Source organism: Scyliorhinus canicula, chromosome 16, assembly GCF_902713615.1.
Source record: "Scyliorhinus canicula chromosome 16, sScyCan1.1, whole genome shotgun sequence".
NCBI classification, from domain to species: domain Eukaryota; kingdom Metazoa; phylum Chordata; class Chondrichthyes; order Carcharhiniformes; family Scyliorhinidae; genus Scyliorhinus; species Scyliorhinus canicula.
Window position 1 is genome coordinate 101,447,974 of NC_052161.1, and position 16,023 is coordinate 101,463,996.

Sequence of the window (16,023 nt, forward strand, 5' to 3'; positions counted from 1 at the left end):
ACACCGTTTGGCAGGTACTTGCTATGAAATGAAATGAAAATTGCTTATTGGCACGAGTAGGCTTCAATGAAGTTACTGTGAAAAGCCCCTAGTCGCCACATTCCGGGGAGGCTGTTACAGGAATCGAACCGTGCTGCTGACCTGCCTTGGTCTGCTTTCAAAGCCAGCGATTTAGCCCAGTGTGCTAAACAGCCCATAGAATCGTTCCTCAAGTTCCAGAATTATGTCTACGGCCTGCCGACGTTCACCGTCGAGACGGACCACAGGCCTCTGGTCCACATTATCCACAAGGACCTGAACGACATGACGCACCGGCTGCAGCACATCCTCATCAGACTCAGAAGGTACGACTTTGAACTCGTGTACATGCCTGGCAAGGAGCTCATTATTGCAGATGCTATAATCGTATGCCGATCGGCATTGTCTCGGCCTCGGAGATCTTCCGTAGAATCATGGAGCTGATGATGGAAGGCATTGAAGGGGTTCGTGTGTATGTGGACGACGTTATCATATGGTCCACAACCCCCAAAGAGCACAGCTCTCGTCTCCAGCAGGTATTCCGCCGTGTCCATACCAATGGCCTCAAGCTGAACAGGGCCAAGTGTTGCTTTGGCATGTCGACACTTAAGTTCTTAGGTGACCAGATATCTCAGTAGGGTGTGCGCCGCACACAGACAAGGTCAAGGCCATCAAAGCCATTAAGACCCCTGAAGACAAGAAGGCGGTGCTGCGCTTCCTAGGCATGGTGAACTTTTTGGGCAAGTTTATCCCAAACCTGGCCTCACACACCACGGCCCTCAGACACCTGGTGAAAAAGTCTACTGCCTTTGAGTGGCAGGCAGCTCATCAAGCAGAGCGGTTGGAGCTGAAAGCCAAGCTCACCACTGCACCTGTACTGGCATTTTTTGACCCTGACAGGGAAATGAAAATCTCAATGGATGCAAGCCAGGACGACATCGGCGCGGTGTTGCTCCAGGGCGATGACACCTCAACCTGGGCATTGGTTGCCTACGCATCACGGGCGATGACACCCACCGAGCAGCGGTAGGCCCAATTGAAAAGGAATGCCTGGGCCTGCTTACTGAATCCTCAAGTCCCATGATTATGTCTACGGCCTGCCGACGTTCACCGTCGAGACGGACCACAGGCCTCTGGTCCACATTATCCACAAGGACCTGAACGACATGACGCCCCGGCTGCAGCACATCCTCCTCAGACTCAGAAGGTACGACTTTGAACTCATGTACACGCCTGGCAAGGAGCTCATTATTGCAGATGCCTTGTCCCGCTCCATAACCTTGCCTGCTGACCCGCCGGCATTCATCCAACAGATCGAATCACAATGCAGCTATGGGCCAGCAACCTCCCGGCATCAGATGAAAAGGTGATCAGCATTCGCGACAAGACAGTCAAAGACCCTCTTCTGCAGCGTGTCATGCTGGCCAATGGCTGGCAAAAAGGGCAGTGCCCTCAATTCTTCAATGTGAAGGATGACCTGACGGTGGTTGATGGTATCCTCCTCAAGCTGGACCGCATTGTCATTCCACTCAGTCTCCAGAGCTTGGTGCACCGGCAATTCCACAAGGGACATCTGGGTGTTGAGCAGTGCAAGTGCAGAGCCAGGCAGGCAGTCTTCTGGCCTGGGATCAGCCAGGACATCTCAAATATGGTCCTCAACTGTCCGAACGGTCAGCGCTTCCAGTCAGCACAGAGCAAGGAGAAGCTTCAACAGCACAAACTCGTGACCTCCCGGTGGTCCAAGGTGGGCGTCAATCTATTTCACGCCAATGGTCGTGATTATGTGTTAATCATTGATTATTTTTCCAACTACCCAGAAGTCGTGAATCTCTCAGACCTCACATCCAAGACCGTCATCAAGGCCTGTAAGGAAACATTCTCCAGGCATGGTATTCCACTCACTGTCATGAGTGACAACGGTCCTTGCTTCAGCAGCCAAGAGTGGTCAAGATTTGCCCAATTATATCAGTTTCATCACATCACAGCCAGCCCACATTACCCGCAGTCCAAAAGGAAGATTGAGAAAGGGATGCACATAGTGAAGCAGCTCATCTGCAAGGCTGCGGATTCTGCTTCTGACATCAACCTTGCGCTGCTTGCATATATGGCAACCCCTCTGTCTGCTGGCATGTCACTGGCTCAAGTCCTGATGAACAGGGACCTGTGGAAGACTCTTCCAGCCTTACGCTTGCCTGACCTGGATCACTTCCCGGTGCTGCAGAAGGTGCAGAAACTCGGGGACCGGCAAAAGCAGGGCTATGATGCCCATGCCACCGATTTGCCTGTGCTATCCCTAGTGGATGTTGTTCGGATCAAGCTACCTGATGGAGGCTGGTCAGCTCCAGCTGTTCTTGTTTGACAGGCTGCTCCTCGATGGTATGTTGTGCGTATGGCTGATGGCTCTGTTGTGTGGTGAAACAGACGAGCACAGTTGCCCGCCTGCAACCACATTCTTCGTTGTTTCCATCTGTTATTGTGCCACCTCCTGATACCTCGAATCACGAGGCCACCAGTCAGGCTTCAATCCCGCCTGTCAAGGCGCCGTCGTCCCCACCACCACCTCTCCGGCGGTCGACCAGAATCAGACGCAAGCCCCAGAGACTGGGCTTATGAACATTTGTTTTGTTTGCTATGTTCTGTTTTCCCACATTAGACACCTGTTTTCACAGGCACATATGTTCCCATCTGCCATTGTATGTAACTAAGTTAGTTTTTTGATCTACACATGTAAATACTTTCACATATGCTACAGAAAAACATTTCAAAAGGGAGATGTCATGATATGCAGACATGCACATAATGAGATACAGACAGGCAGCTAATGAAAACAGAGAACAGGACATAACCAATCAGCAGACAGAACACTTTGGGGTGGTTTCCCACTCTATAAGGTACGAGGCACTCACACTCCACCTCTTTCCACTGGGGACATCTACAGAGTGAGTCAGGTGTATATAGAACATAGAACAGTACAGCACAGAACAGGCCCTTCGGCCCTCAATGTTGTGCCGAGCCATGATCACCCTACTCAACCCACATATCCACCCTATACCCGTAACCCAACAACCCCCCCCTTAACCTTACTTTTATTAGGACACTACGGGCAATTTAGCATGGCCAATCCACCTAACCCGCACATCTTTGGACTGTGGGAGGAAACCGGAGCACCCGGAGGAAACCCACGCACACACGGGAGGACGTGCAGACTCCACACAGACAGTGACCCAGCCGGGAATCGAACCTGGGACCCTGGAGCTGTGAAGCATTTATGCTAACCACCATGCTACCCTATATATCACATAACATCTACAGCACATGGCTAAGAGCTAGTCTGGTTCAGTCAGACAGAGTAATCACACTTAGGTTAGCAGAGAGTCCAACTCACAGAGAACTGAGCTAACTGTGTGACAGGTTCAGTAAATCAAATTGAACTAACTTCAAAGTCTGGAGTATATTTCAGTTATAGCTGCATCCAATTGCAGCCCGTATTATCTCAGTGTGCTTAACATGACACCCCTTAACGCGTACCTTAACTTCTCTAACCGCAGGAAGTCATACAGGTCACCCAACCATGCTGCTACCCCCGGTGGCGATGCCGACCGCCACTCCAGCAAAATTCGTCACCATGCAATCAGAGAGGCGAAGGCCAAGAAATCGGCCTTCCTCCTCTCCATGAGCTCCGGCTTCTCAGAAACACCAAATATCGCCACCAAAGGGGACTTTTAGCTGAATTAGCCACATTCCTGAACAACCATTAGCTGGGTTAAGTTGCAAGCTGGTATAAATAACATCATTTAATACAAACAGCAGAGATACTCAGGGAGACAAGGATGATTGATATTAAGGCATTGAATGGGAAACAGACTTGGGCGATTCAAGGGAGGCATGTGCAGAGAAGTGATAAGCAGCGTCCACAGGACAAGGAGCATTGTTCGTCCTCGCCAGCCCAAGGTCTCCAGGTGCAGGCAAGAAAAATAACAAAATAGTCTGAGTGACTTCTTCATAAAGTCAGGGGCTGGTAAGGTACCAACCCACTTTATGTAATGTCAAATTTAATGGGATATATAACTAATGTATGTAATCTGTAACCAATATTATTGGAAATGTCCAGCCGAAATGGGCTGTGTAGCTGTCCAGAAAAATGGAGAAGAATGGATGTTTTCCTTTGTTCGGTGGAGAGACGGTCTGGTTCTTTAACGACGCCATCTCCCCGCCGGTGAAATAACCATTTGATGCGAGGACCAGCCCTGAGCGCTGAGTGATTTCATAGAATTTTCATAGAATTTACAGTGCAGAAGGAGGCCATTCGGCCCATCGAGTCAGCACCGGCCCTTGGAAGGAGCACCCTACATAAGCCCACGCCTCCACCCTATTCCCGTAACCCAGGACTATTTTGAACACTAAGGGACAATTTATCATTGTCAATCTATCTAACATGCACATCTTTGGACTGTGGGAAGAAGCCCACGCAGACACAGGGAGAACATGCAGACTCTGCACAGACAGTGACCCAAGCCGGGAATCGAACCTCGGACCCTGGAGCTGTGAAACAACTATGCTAACCACTGTGCTAACGTTCTGCCCACTGTTTCTTTGAGGTTCTCTCCCGCTAACAGTTTGGTGCCGTGACTCGGATTCTTCGGCCGACCGATATCGCCAGAGACCCGGGTGAGTACATTTACTCATTATAAGTCTAAACGTATCCCAGGGACCGGACGGTATTCGGCGACTGACGAATTCAGAACCTGTGAACAGGGTCTGGCCAGCAGTCAAACGTTGGTGGGTAGTTCGTTAAGGGAGGTAGGCGTTGCCGGGTATTGTCTGAAAGTTCTTATAGGTGTGTGAAAATAAAGTGACTGACTTATGATCTGGCAACAAGCCAAGCGACGATGTGTACTACAAGTTGCACTCGGTGAAAAACGGACCTCTGAGAGTAAATTCCTGCCGGTTCTAGCCCCACCCAGTCATGACAAGTAGAATCTTGTTATAGATGACAAGTAAAAAGATAGAACTCAAGTGGGGAAAGGAGTGGTCCACTATGTGCCATGTGGCAGCTAGAACAAAAGTTTATCGATAAGGTGATTAAATCCAATTTGAACTTTATTGAGTGGTGAGGTTTCCTGCGCGGAGGACGCCCCGAATTTGCACAAAGTTTGGATATTGAAATGAAATGAAAATCGCTTATTGTCACAAGTGGGCTTCAAATGAAATTACTGTGAAAAGCCCCTAGTCGCCCACATTCCGGCGCCTGTTCGGGGAGGCTGGTACAGGAATTGAACCGTGCTGCTGGCCTGCCTTGGTCTGCTTTAAAAGCCAGCTATTTAGCCCTGTGCTAAACCAGATCTTCAATCACTATTTAGATTAAATTGACATGTCAAAAAGAAAAAGAAAAATCAAAGAAAGCTAAATCCAAAAGGCAGACCTCAGGTTCATTGAGGAATGAGGAGGGAAAGGTACAATGTCCCTTTTCCTCATCCAGAAGCATTGTAACCCAATTGATAAAATGTGGAAGCCAAGTGCATTTCAATAGACACTCCACTACACAGTAAAAAGGGTTTGAAAAGCTTAATAAGCTTTTTCAGAAATATCTGGGGATGACAGAGCCCACTAGACTCATGCTGGACACTGCAGCTGACCCCCTCCCAAAACAAAAAAAAAGGGAGTAAAGTAATTAAAAGATTACGAATGGGTTCCTGTCTAAAAAGAAATTTAGATTGTTTCAAATGTGCAAGATCAGATTCGAGATTGAGATTAAGCCATCCAAGTCGTCCAGGCCAGTGCCTCCGAGATAAACTCATTGGCAGTAATCCAATTCATCTGAGTTTTTAAAAAAACTACTGAGATTTCTTTCAAACACTGGTTAACTAGCGAACATTGGGAATTGAAATCAGTTTAAAGAACAAGGAAGGAATTTGAGTAAAATTAAAGGAAAGAACGAAATACGTTTTAGATTATGTGAAGGGACGCAATGGCGTTCCAAGTTCCCCGTCCACTCTCTGCCCCTTTAGGTTCTGTCGGAAAATTAACCATTTCAGCAGACAGTCGATCTGTTCTAAATTGTCCCAAAGAAATATCAATCATTGGAAATTGACTTAAATGGAATAAAATAAATAAAAGTTTTATGATGAAGGCGAATGGAAGATCTTGTTTAGTATTTTAATCAAGCGATAGTGAAATTGCTGTCTCTTTTAAAATCTGTAGCCATGAGAGAAGGCTGACAGATAACTGATATTTGTGAGCTTTTAAAATCTGTGTGTTTGGTTTGTGGATGATCATACATCTCTGCTAAGTTTTATCTTCTGGGAAGTAACCTTGAGTTTATAATTTGGAAGTTTAGGACAGGAACCACAAGGACATTTACCTAATTAATTTTGGTCAAAGCACTGAAGTGCTAGGTTCCTTTGTGATTGTGATATTTGTGTGTCATCTGATATTGTGATTTCGAGATCATAGTTTGAGTACTTTGAGTCGAACCACTAACAAACTGAAATGTAATTAACAAATCTTTCTTTGAGAAAGTTATCAACCTACATCCATGTTTGCTGACGATTCCAGGGTATTTTTGAAACACATGAGGAATTTTAATCAGGACACAAATTCACATATGTAAGAATAAGAAAATATTAGTTTGATCGAGTTCATTGGAAGTTGGGATAGTTGAAATGCATATGTCCAATGTCCGGGGATAGGGTGGAAGTGAGGGCTTAAGTGGGTCGGTGCAGTCTCGACGGGCCGAATGGCCTCCTTCTGCACTGTATGTTCTATGTTCATCGGTTTAGCCCACACTTAGAATTTTATTTAGCACTGAGGTGATGAACTCAGAGATTGGGCCGCCATTTTGAAAGTGAGCCCCGATTTCGAAGTGAACTTGTGGGTCCCCCACAATTCTCAACCATGGGCAATGTCACCCCCACACACATGAGTACTATCCCACACTCCAAGTGAGGACACCCCGTTATGGGGTGCCTGGGGCTCCCCCTCTTCAGCCCCCCCCAAACCCCCTTGCAGCACCCCTTCCCTTCCAGTACCCCCACCCATCCCCCGTCCCCCAACCTCCTGCAGGCCCCTACACCTGGCCTCATTGGGCTCTGACCCTGGAAATGGCATGAACTAATATCCATTTCTGTGGTTGTATTGTTATTACCCAGTTGTAAAGCTCCCTCCCCCACTTTACTTTCTGTTTGTGCCTGTGTCTGCATGTTTGTATGTGTTTATGTATGTCTGTGTGTGTCTGCATAATAATAATCTTTACTGTCACAAGTAGGCTTACCTTGCAATTAAGTTACAGTGAAAAGCCCCTGGTCGCCTGTTTGGGTACACAGAGGGAGAATTCAGAATGTCCAAATTACCTAACAGCACGTCTTTCGGGACTAGTGGGAGGAAACCGGAGGACCCAGAGGAAACCCACGCAGACATGGGGAGAACATGCAGACTCCGCACAGACAGTGACCCAGCCGGGAATCAAACCTGGGACCCTGGCACTGTGAAGCCACAATGCTACCCACTGTGCTACCCTACTGCCCTGTGTCTGTGTTTGTATGTTTGTCTGTGTGTGTCTGTGTGTGTGTATGTATCTGTGTGTTTGTGTCTGTGTGTGTGTGTGTATATGTTTGTGTCTAATAAATGCTGGAATCTGAAACAAAACAGAAAATACTGGACAATCTCAGCAGGTCTGACTGCATCCGTGAAGAGAAAAGGGAGCTAACATTTCGAGTCTGGTGACTTTGTCAAAGCTAGAGAAAATTGGAAACAGGGTCAGATTTATACTGGAGCGGGAGGGGCGCGGATTCATCTTGTAGGTCCGTGTTTGTGTGTGTGTGTGTATGTATCTGTGTGGCTGTGTCTGTGTTTGAACATAGAAAAATACAGCACAGAACAGTGTGTGCACTGGAATAAAAAGTCCCCAGGGTTTTGGGTGTGAAATAAACTAATCTTTAGTTAACCATAATGCAAGATTGCTCCAGGTAAATTGGATCTCAGTTACCAAGGATTTGGGAAACCGTGCCACTGGATTCTTTAAAAATAATTCAAAACACCCTCTGCTTCTGGACATTTGTTAATCCTGTGTACATAACGGTAAATATACTTTGTTCAAAAACCCAATAAAAAACATTTATAAAAAAGAAGAAGAATTCATTGCAGGGACTTCCAGTGGCAGCTGTCGTGTGAGTGGTTGCACACAGAGCAGCTCCTGCTTGAAGGAGTAGAAAAGTGCTCTTTTTACCCGAAATCGAGAGTAACTTGGACGGAAAAGTGTACCTGAAGGTCGGAGGAAAAGTTCCCCCGGGAGTGGCATGTCTGCTGGTCACCAAACCCGGCTAAAAGTGATGAAGTATCTAGCCAAGGAGTTGCAAGAGACCTGTGGCCTAGCAGCCAGTAGAAAGATGGTGGAGGGGGAAGGGTCAGTGCAAGTTTGAAAGCACCAGATGGAACAGTTGATGGTCTTCATCAAGGAAGGGTTCCGCCAGCAGAGGAAGGAGATGCAGGAGGATCGCTCGAAGGCCATCAAAGGGGCTGTGGCATCTCTGAAGGGCTAGATGGCGAGGGTGGAAAAATGTCTGGAGGCTTAAGTGTCGCAGATACGGGAGATCGGGAGGGTGACCTCGGAACACAGCGAGTGGTGGCACTGGAGGCGTAGGTGGGCCTCTTAGGAAACCTTTGCAAGACATTGAGAGCAAAGGTGGAGGAGCAAGAAAACAGGTTGAGGAGACGGAATCTGTGGAGTGGAAGGTGCGAGTACCACAAGGTACGTTTCAAGGATGCTGGTGGGGCTGGTGGCGGAGGGGGTGCTGGACTAGGTCCCTCAGGTGGACAGAGCGCACAGGTCTCTGAGGCAGAAGCCAAGAGCTGGAGAGCCACCGCAGACGGTGATCGTGAGGCCCCATAAGTTTGTGCCGAGAGAGAAGATCTTGCAGTGGGCCAGGGAGAAGCGGAACTGCGAATGGGAGGGGAACAAGGTCCGAATATACCAGAACATTGGAGCTGAACTGGCAAAATGGCGTGTGGGGTTCAACAGGGCCAAGGCGGTGTTATATCTTTTTTTTTTTTTAATAATTTTTATTGGAATTTTTTACAGAAAATATAACAAAAAGTATAGCAAAAAGCAGTAATATGCAACTAACAGCCCCATAACACCCACAATTCCCCCCATACCGTAACATCACATGTATCACATTCCCCCACCCCCCCCAAACAAGAGAACTTAACCATAAATTAAAATTAGATAAATCAAATTTAAATAAAATAAGCTAACATAATCAACGTCCCCCCCCCCACCCCCCCCGGGTTGCTGCTGCTACTGTCCCAGTACCCTATCGTTGAGCCAGAAAGTCGAGGAAAGGCTGCCACCGTTTAAAGAACCCTTGCACCGATCCTCTCAGGGCGAATTTAACCTTCTCAAGCTTAATGAAGCCCGCCATGTCATTGATCCAGGTCTCCACGCTTGGGGGCCTCGCGTCCTTCCACTGTAGCAAAATCCTTCGCCGGGCTACTAGGGACGCAAAGGCCAGCACACCGGCCTCTTTCGCCTCCTGCACTCCCGGCTCTACCCCAACCCCAAAGATCGCGAGTCCCCATCCTGGCTTGACCCTGGATCCCACCACCCTTGACACCGTCCTCGCCACCCCCTTCCAGAACTCCTCCAATGCCGGGCATGCCCAGAACATATGGGCATGGTTCGCTGGACTCCCCGAGCACCTGGCACACCTATCTTCACCCCCAAAGAACCTACTCATCCTCGTCCCAGTCATGTGGGCCCTATGCAGCACCTTGAATTGGATGAGGCTAAGCCGCGCACACGAGGAGGAAGAATTTACCCTCTCCAGGGCATCAGCCCATGTCCCGTTTTCGATCTGTTCCCCCAGTTCCCCCTCCCACTTTGTTTTCAGCTCCTCTACTGACGCCTCTTCCTTTTCCTGCATAAGCTTGTAGATATCGGATATCTTCCCCTCCCCGACCCAGACCCCAGAGAGCACCCTGTCACTCACCCCCTTCGCGGGGAGCGCAGGGAATCCCTCCACCTGTCGTCTAGCAAATGCCTTTACCTGCAGATATCTAAACATGTTTCCCGGCGGGAGCCCAAATTTCTCCTCCAACTCCCCCAGGCTCGCAAACCTTCCGTCGATAAACAGGTCCTTCAGCTGTCTAATGCCCGCTCTATACCATCCCCGAAATCCCCCATCCATGTTCCCCGGGACGAACCTATGGTTCCCCCTTAACGGAGCCTCCGTCGAGCCCCCCACTTCCCCCCTATGTCGCCTCCACTGCCCCCAAATCTTGAGGGTAGCCGCCACCACCGGACTCGTGGTATACCTCGTGGGAGGGAGCGGCCACGGCGCCGTTACCAGGGCCCCCAGGCTTGTATCCCCACAGGACGCTCTCTCCATCCGTTTCCATGCTGCCCCCTCCCCCTCCATAAGGCGGTGTTATATCAACGACAGATCAGGCTTGGGGTCCTTTACCTCGCGAAACTGTGAGTGACTTATGAAGGCCAGGAATATTATTTTGAGGCCCCAGAAGTGGCCAATGACTTTATCAAGCAGCATAAACTGGGGGAGAACTGAACAACTTTGGGAGACAGAGGTGTTGGCACTCTGGAATAATGGAGAATAAGGGTAGAGTGGGGGTTGGAGAGTGTTTTTTTTTTCCTTTTCCTCCGATGCCGAGGGTTTTTTTTCTTCTTTGTTCTGTTGGGTTGACAAAGGGTAGCAGGGGTGAAAAGTTTGTAAGGGAGCGGCTGTCCCCCCCACCCCCATCCTGCTGCCTGGGGCAGTGTTTTTTGTCCTTGTTTGTTGTTGAGGAAGGTGCCCTGTGGTTCAAGGTGAGTCTTTGTTTGGGTGAGGGGGGTGAGGTCAGCCTTCTTGACAGAACAAAGAGGTGAGGGTGGGGAGAGGAGGGGATCAGTAAGAGGAACCTCTGGGCAGGAGTTACCACGCTGGCAGGTAATGCTGGTGAACGGAAGTGAGGTGGGGGAGAAGGCAGAGAGAGGTGGGGGGTGCTGCAGGGGAGATACGACGCGGCCAGGTCGGAGAAGAAACATGGTCAGGGGGCGGAGAAAGGAGCCATCTTGGATGGGCCAGGTACAGGGTGAAATTAATAGGGGTCGAGCCAAAAGAGGGGGATGGCGGTTGGTAGAGGGGAATGGAGGCGTAAGCCCCTGGTATGGCTGATAACATGGAACGTGCGAGGGCTCAATGGACCGGTGAAAAGATCTTGGGTCTTTGTGCACCTCAGGAGTTAAAGGCAGAGGCGGTCTTTCTGCGGAAGATGCACCTCCGCGTGAAGGACCAGGTCAGGCTAAGAAAAGAATGGGTGGGACACGTTTTCCACTCGGGGTTTGATCAAAGTCACGGATGGGGGCCATTTTCATAAGCAAGAAAATGGGGGTTGTGAGCGAGAAGGAAGTGGGGGACCCAGGTGGGAGATATGTGATGGTGAGTGGGGTATTAAAGGGAACGTTGGTGGTACTGGTGAATGTATATGTACCAAATTGGGACGATGTAGGTTTCATGAGGGGATTGCCGGCAGTGGCCCTGGGCTTGGCCACACACCACTTGATTATCGGAGGAGATTTTAATTGTGTCCTGGAGCCGAGGGTAGATAGATCGAGCCCCGGGTCGATGGATAGGATACGAATGGCAAAGGACTGGGCAGGTCTATGGAAAAGATGGGTAAGGTGGTCCCGTGGTGCTTCAGGGAAAGGGAGTATTCCTTTTTTTCACATGTTTATAGGGTGTACTCAAGAATCTACTTTTTAGTGGTGAGCCGGGAGATTTTGGCTGGGGTGGAGGGGACAGAGTACGCGGGGATAATAATCTCAGACCATGCGCCCCATTGTCTTGAAATTTGGCTTAGATCAGGATGGGAGCAGATGCTAGGTTGGAGGCTTGTTGTCGACGTTGTTGCCTTTGGTACGCTTCTTGTTATTGTCGTTGATGTGGTTTTCACAGGTTGTGTTGTTGTGTTGGATGGTTCTGTTGTGTTTGCTGCGCTCAAGGACCACACTTTGTGGATAATATGAGTCCTTCACACAGTTACTCATGTCAGCATGCTTTGTGGCATCTGCTGTCACCTTGAGCGTGCTGTCACTGAGTTTGCGGCGCTCCCCGTCTGGAGTCATGTCCGGCTTACTTGAATCAGCTTTGGCTTGTGGATTCTCCCCGTCTGGAGTCTGGTCTGTTTCACCTGAGTCAGTTTTGGCTTGTCGATGCTCCCAGTCTGGAGTCGTTTCTTGTTCACCTGTGTCAGCTGAGGTTTCTTGATGCTCCCCATCCGGAGTCAAAACGTTCAAGAATGCATTTGCTTGTGGAGAGTGTAGCCACCTGGGTTGGCCACTTCCCGACTTTAAAATGGAGATTCGCTAAGAACGCAGGGAAAAATGGACAGGTACAGGGAAGCAAGCAGAATGCAAAGCTTCCTGTATATTAAGACTCGCAGAAAGCAGACAGCACTGAAACTGACGACCATCTGCACATTGATGAGCGATCCCTGGGAACAATAGCAACAGTTAAGATAATCGAGTCAAAGCCAGACTCCTCGCGCCAGCAGGAGCCAAAACAAAGGAAGGCCAATGGACACTGAGGAACCACCCAGCGATCAGGGAACAGTCCCAGTATTGGGGAAATCAAACCAATTGATTGAGAACATGGTCCAATCAATTGGAACCAGCTACGGGGTCCGCCCAAAAGGGCGCGAAGCCCCTGGGGACTAATAAAGTAGAGTCCCCAAATAAAGTAGTATTTTGTGCATGAGTAGCGATTGACTATGTATATAATAAATGTGTTTTGATTTGAACCTTACTAACTGGTGTATTGAATTATTGTCAGCACTTGAACTTGAACCTCGTGGTGGTATCATAAAGATACCTGGCGACTCTAGAGCAAGGTTATAAAACAGCAAATTAAGTGTAAAGCACACTTAGCAATATTTAGCAACAGGAGGCTTGGGCGAATGAGGTTTGAAGTAACGTGGCGTCACCAGAGTCACCAGTAGTCTCACTGTGATTGACGAGTGCCTCTGTACATTCTAGCTGAGGTCTGTCACATTGCACATCTTGTATGGGAAGTGGGATGCCGTCGTCACTTGTCTCACATACAGTGGGTAGAGCCTCAGTGTGCTCTAGTCGTTCATTTGAGCTGGGTAGACTGTCAGAGTCTTCGCCTTGTTCACTGGAGCGTGGTAGACTGTCATAGTCTTCTTCTTGTTCACTGGAGCATGGTAGACTGTCATAGTCTTTCTGTTGTTCACTTGAGTATGGCAGCCTTGCATCGTCTGCTGCTGGTTGCTCAGAGGAGGTTGCCAGACCCCCATGGTCTTGTTCATGCAAGGACTGCGCTTTGGAGTCTTGCGTTCCTTCAATCATGGAGTCTGTCCACGAGCTCGCTGTGGAGGCTTGTGTCACTCAAGTCACTTCTTGTTCATGCAAAGACTGCACTCCGGAGTCTTGCGTTGCTTCTATCATGGAAGCTTGTGACACTGGAGTCACTTTCTGTGTGGAGACGTACAGTTGTCTTGTTGTGGAGTCTTTCATCACTTTCTGTGTGGAGTCTGGGACCCTTCATGGTGCATGGAGCACTCTCTGTGTGGTAGCAGGCTGCTCTCTGTGGGCTTGTACCGCTCTCTGTCTCTTGGTGTCAGGCCGCAGCATAATCCTGCACTCACGAGTCGGGATGTCATATGTGCTGGGCTGTGGATTCCCCAACCCGAAGAACTCGTCGGGGTCGTCAATGTACAACACGTCTAGTTGCGGTTCGGATTTGGTACTGGGGTAGCCACCTCGCAAGGTGAAATCTTCGTCTGAGTCGCTGTCTTCCAAGACCATATCATCACGTTTTGTGTCGGAGCTGGCATTGGGCTCACGATGTCCAATGAAGAATTAATGGTCTGAGTCATAGTCTTCAAGGACTGTATCACCTCTTTGGGCGGTGCTAACTGCTTGTTGCAGGGTTCTGCGGAGGTTACTTTCAGCTACTGGTCGAATTTCAGGCATTGTGCTGTCGTTCCAGGTGAAAGAATCAGGTTTTACGGCTTTAAATTTTTTCTTTCGTGTTTTGGGACATTTCCCCTTTAAGTGGGCATGGTCTGGGGCCTCTGACGTCACGAAGCGTGTGACGTAGGTCGTAGGAAGCGATTGGGAATGCTCAGATCGCTGTTCCTTTACTTGGGGCCTTTTTCTCAACTGCGCATGTGCAGCACCTTTACCAAGATGGCTGCAATTCCAAACTGCAGATTTCTGCTGCAAGCCTACCTCGTGTTGAGTTTTGGCGCCTCTTTTACCGTTTTTTCTTGTACGTCCCTCACAGAATTCTTGGAATGTGTCCAGGGCTGCTTGGAAGTCACTGTTTTGCCCCTTTGAGTATTTGAAGGTCTGGAAGATTTCAGCTGCTTCTGGACCCGCGATGGGGGTTCTCTCTACATCCGCCACACCATCTAAGTCGGACGCTACCAGGTAGATCTTGAATCTCTGCCTGAACCAACGCCAGTTTTCACTGAGATTGCCTTGGTACCTGAGCTGCTGTGGAACTGGAATCCCGAACATCATCTTGCCTGGGTGCCGTCGCTGGTTGTCACTGTTTGCTGATTGTAACTATATAGATTTAAACGGTCACTCCTGCGTACCATGTTTTGTTATGCTCTTGACGTAGCATAAGCTGCTTCCTTGATGTGCACTCTGACAAAGGAAGGTTCAGACTTGGAGATAGCATTAACACGTTTATTTAAACTGTTAACAATTCTCCTACTTGGATTCGACTCTCCCGTTAATCCTGCTATAGCTACTCAGACTGACAAACCAGTCTGCTACAATCCAGGTGGTGGGTGTAATGTGTTCAATCAACCCTGTGTACACACTGAGAGTCTCCACTGGGAAGAGGAAGATCATGTGTGCTGTGTCCTTTTTATATGGGTTGGTGTAATGCCCTTCTGTGGTGGTGTCACCTCTGTGTATATTGTGAATGCCCATTGGTCGTGTCCTATCTTACTGACCTATTGGTTGAATGTCTGTGTGTCATGTCTCTGGTGTTCCCTCTAGTGCCTAGCTAGTCTACGTGTATTTACATTAACCCCTTGTGTATTTACAGGGATGCATATCACCACAGCGGCCACATTTGGGAAGCACTAAAAGCGATGGTCCGGGGGGAGATTATCTCGTTCAAGGCACATGAACGATAGGGAAAGGAAGGAGGAATATGAACGGCTAATGAACAAGATAGTTGAGGTAGATATGGAATACTCGAGGGCGCCCACCATGGAGGGATTGGCGAGGAGGAAAAAATTGCTGCGGCAATTCGATAGGTTGATGACGGGGAGGGAAGTAGGACAGCTGCGTAGGGCAAAAGGGATGCAGTACGAATACGGGGAGAAGGCGAGTCGAATGTTAGCGCATCAGCTACGAAGGTAGGCCGCGTCTAGACAAATATTGAAGACACTCCCGGTCGTTGTACCGAAGGCATTCTTTTGAAAACTGGATATGATTATCTCAGACTTTGTATGGGCAGGGAAGGTGCCATGGGTTAACAGGACCCTGTTACAGAGACAGAGGCAGAAGGGAGGCAAACCTGCTACACTATCACTGGGCAGTGAACATGGAGAAGGTGAGGCGGTGGTGTGAAGGAGAGGGGGCAGAATGGATTAGGATGGAGGAAGAATTCTGTAGGGGGTCCAGCTTGAGGGCAATGATGACGGCGGCATTGCCAATGGCGCCAAGGAAATACATGGAGAGCCCGATGGTGCAGTCCACTGTAAAAGTCTGGAACAAATTGAGGAGGCATTTCAGGATAGAAGGGCTGTTGGTGCTGGCGCATGGTTTCCAGCCGGGGGAGTAGCTGGCATGTATAGGAAGGTTAAGATGAGGGACCTGTACCTGGAAGAGGGGTTTGGCAGTGTGGAGAAACTGAAGGAGAGCTCCCAAGAGGATGTGAGTTTAGGTACCTGCAGGGAAGGGACTTCGCCCGGAAGGTTTGGAAAGAGTTCCCCAGGTTGCCAAGGTACATCCTGTTGGAGCGACTG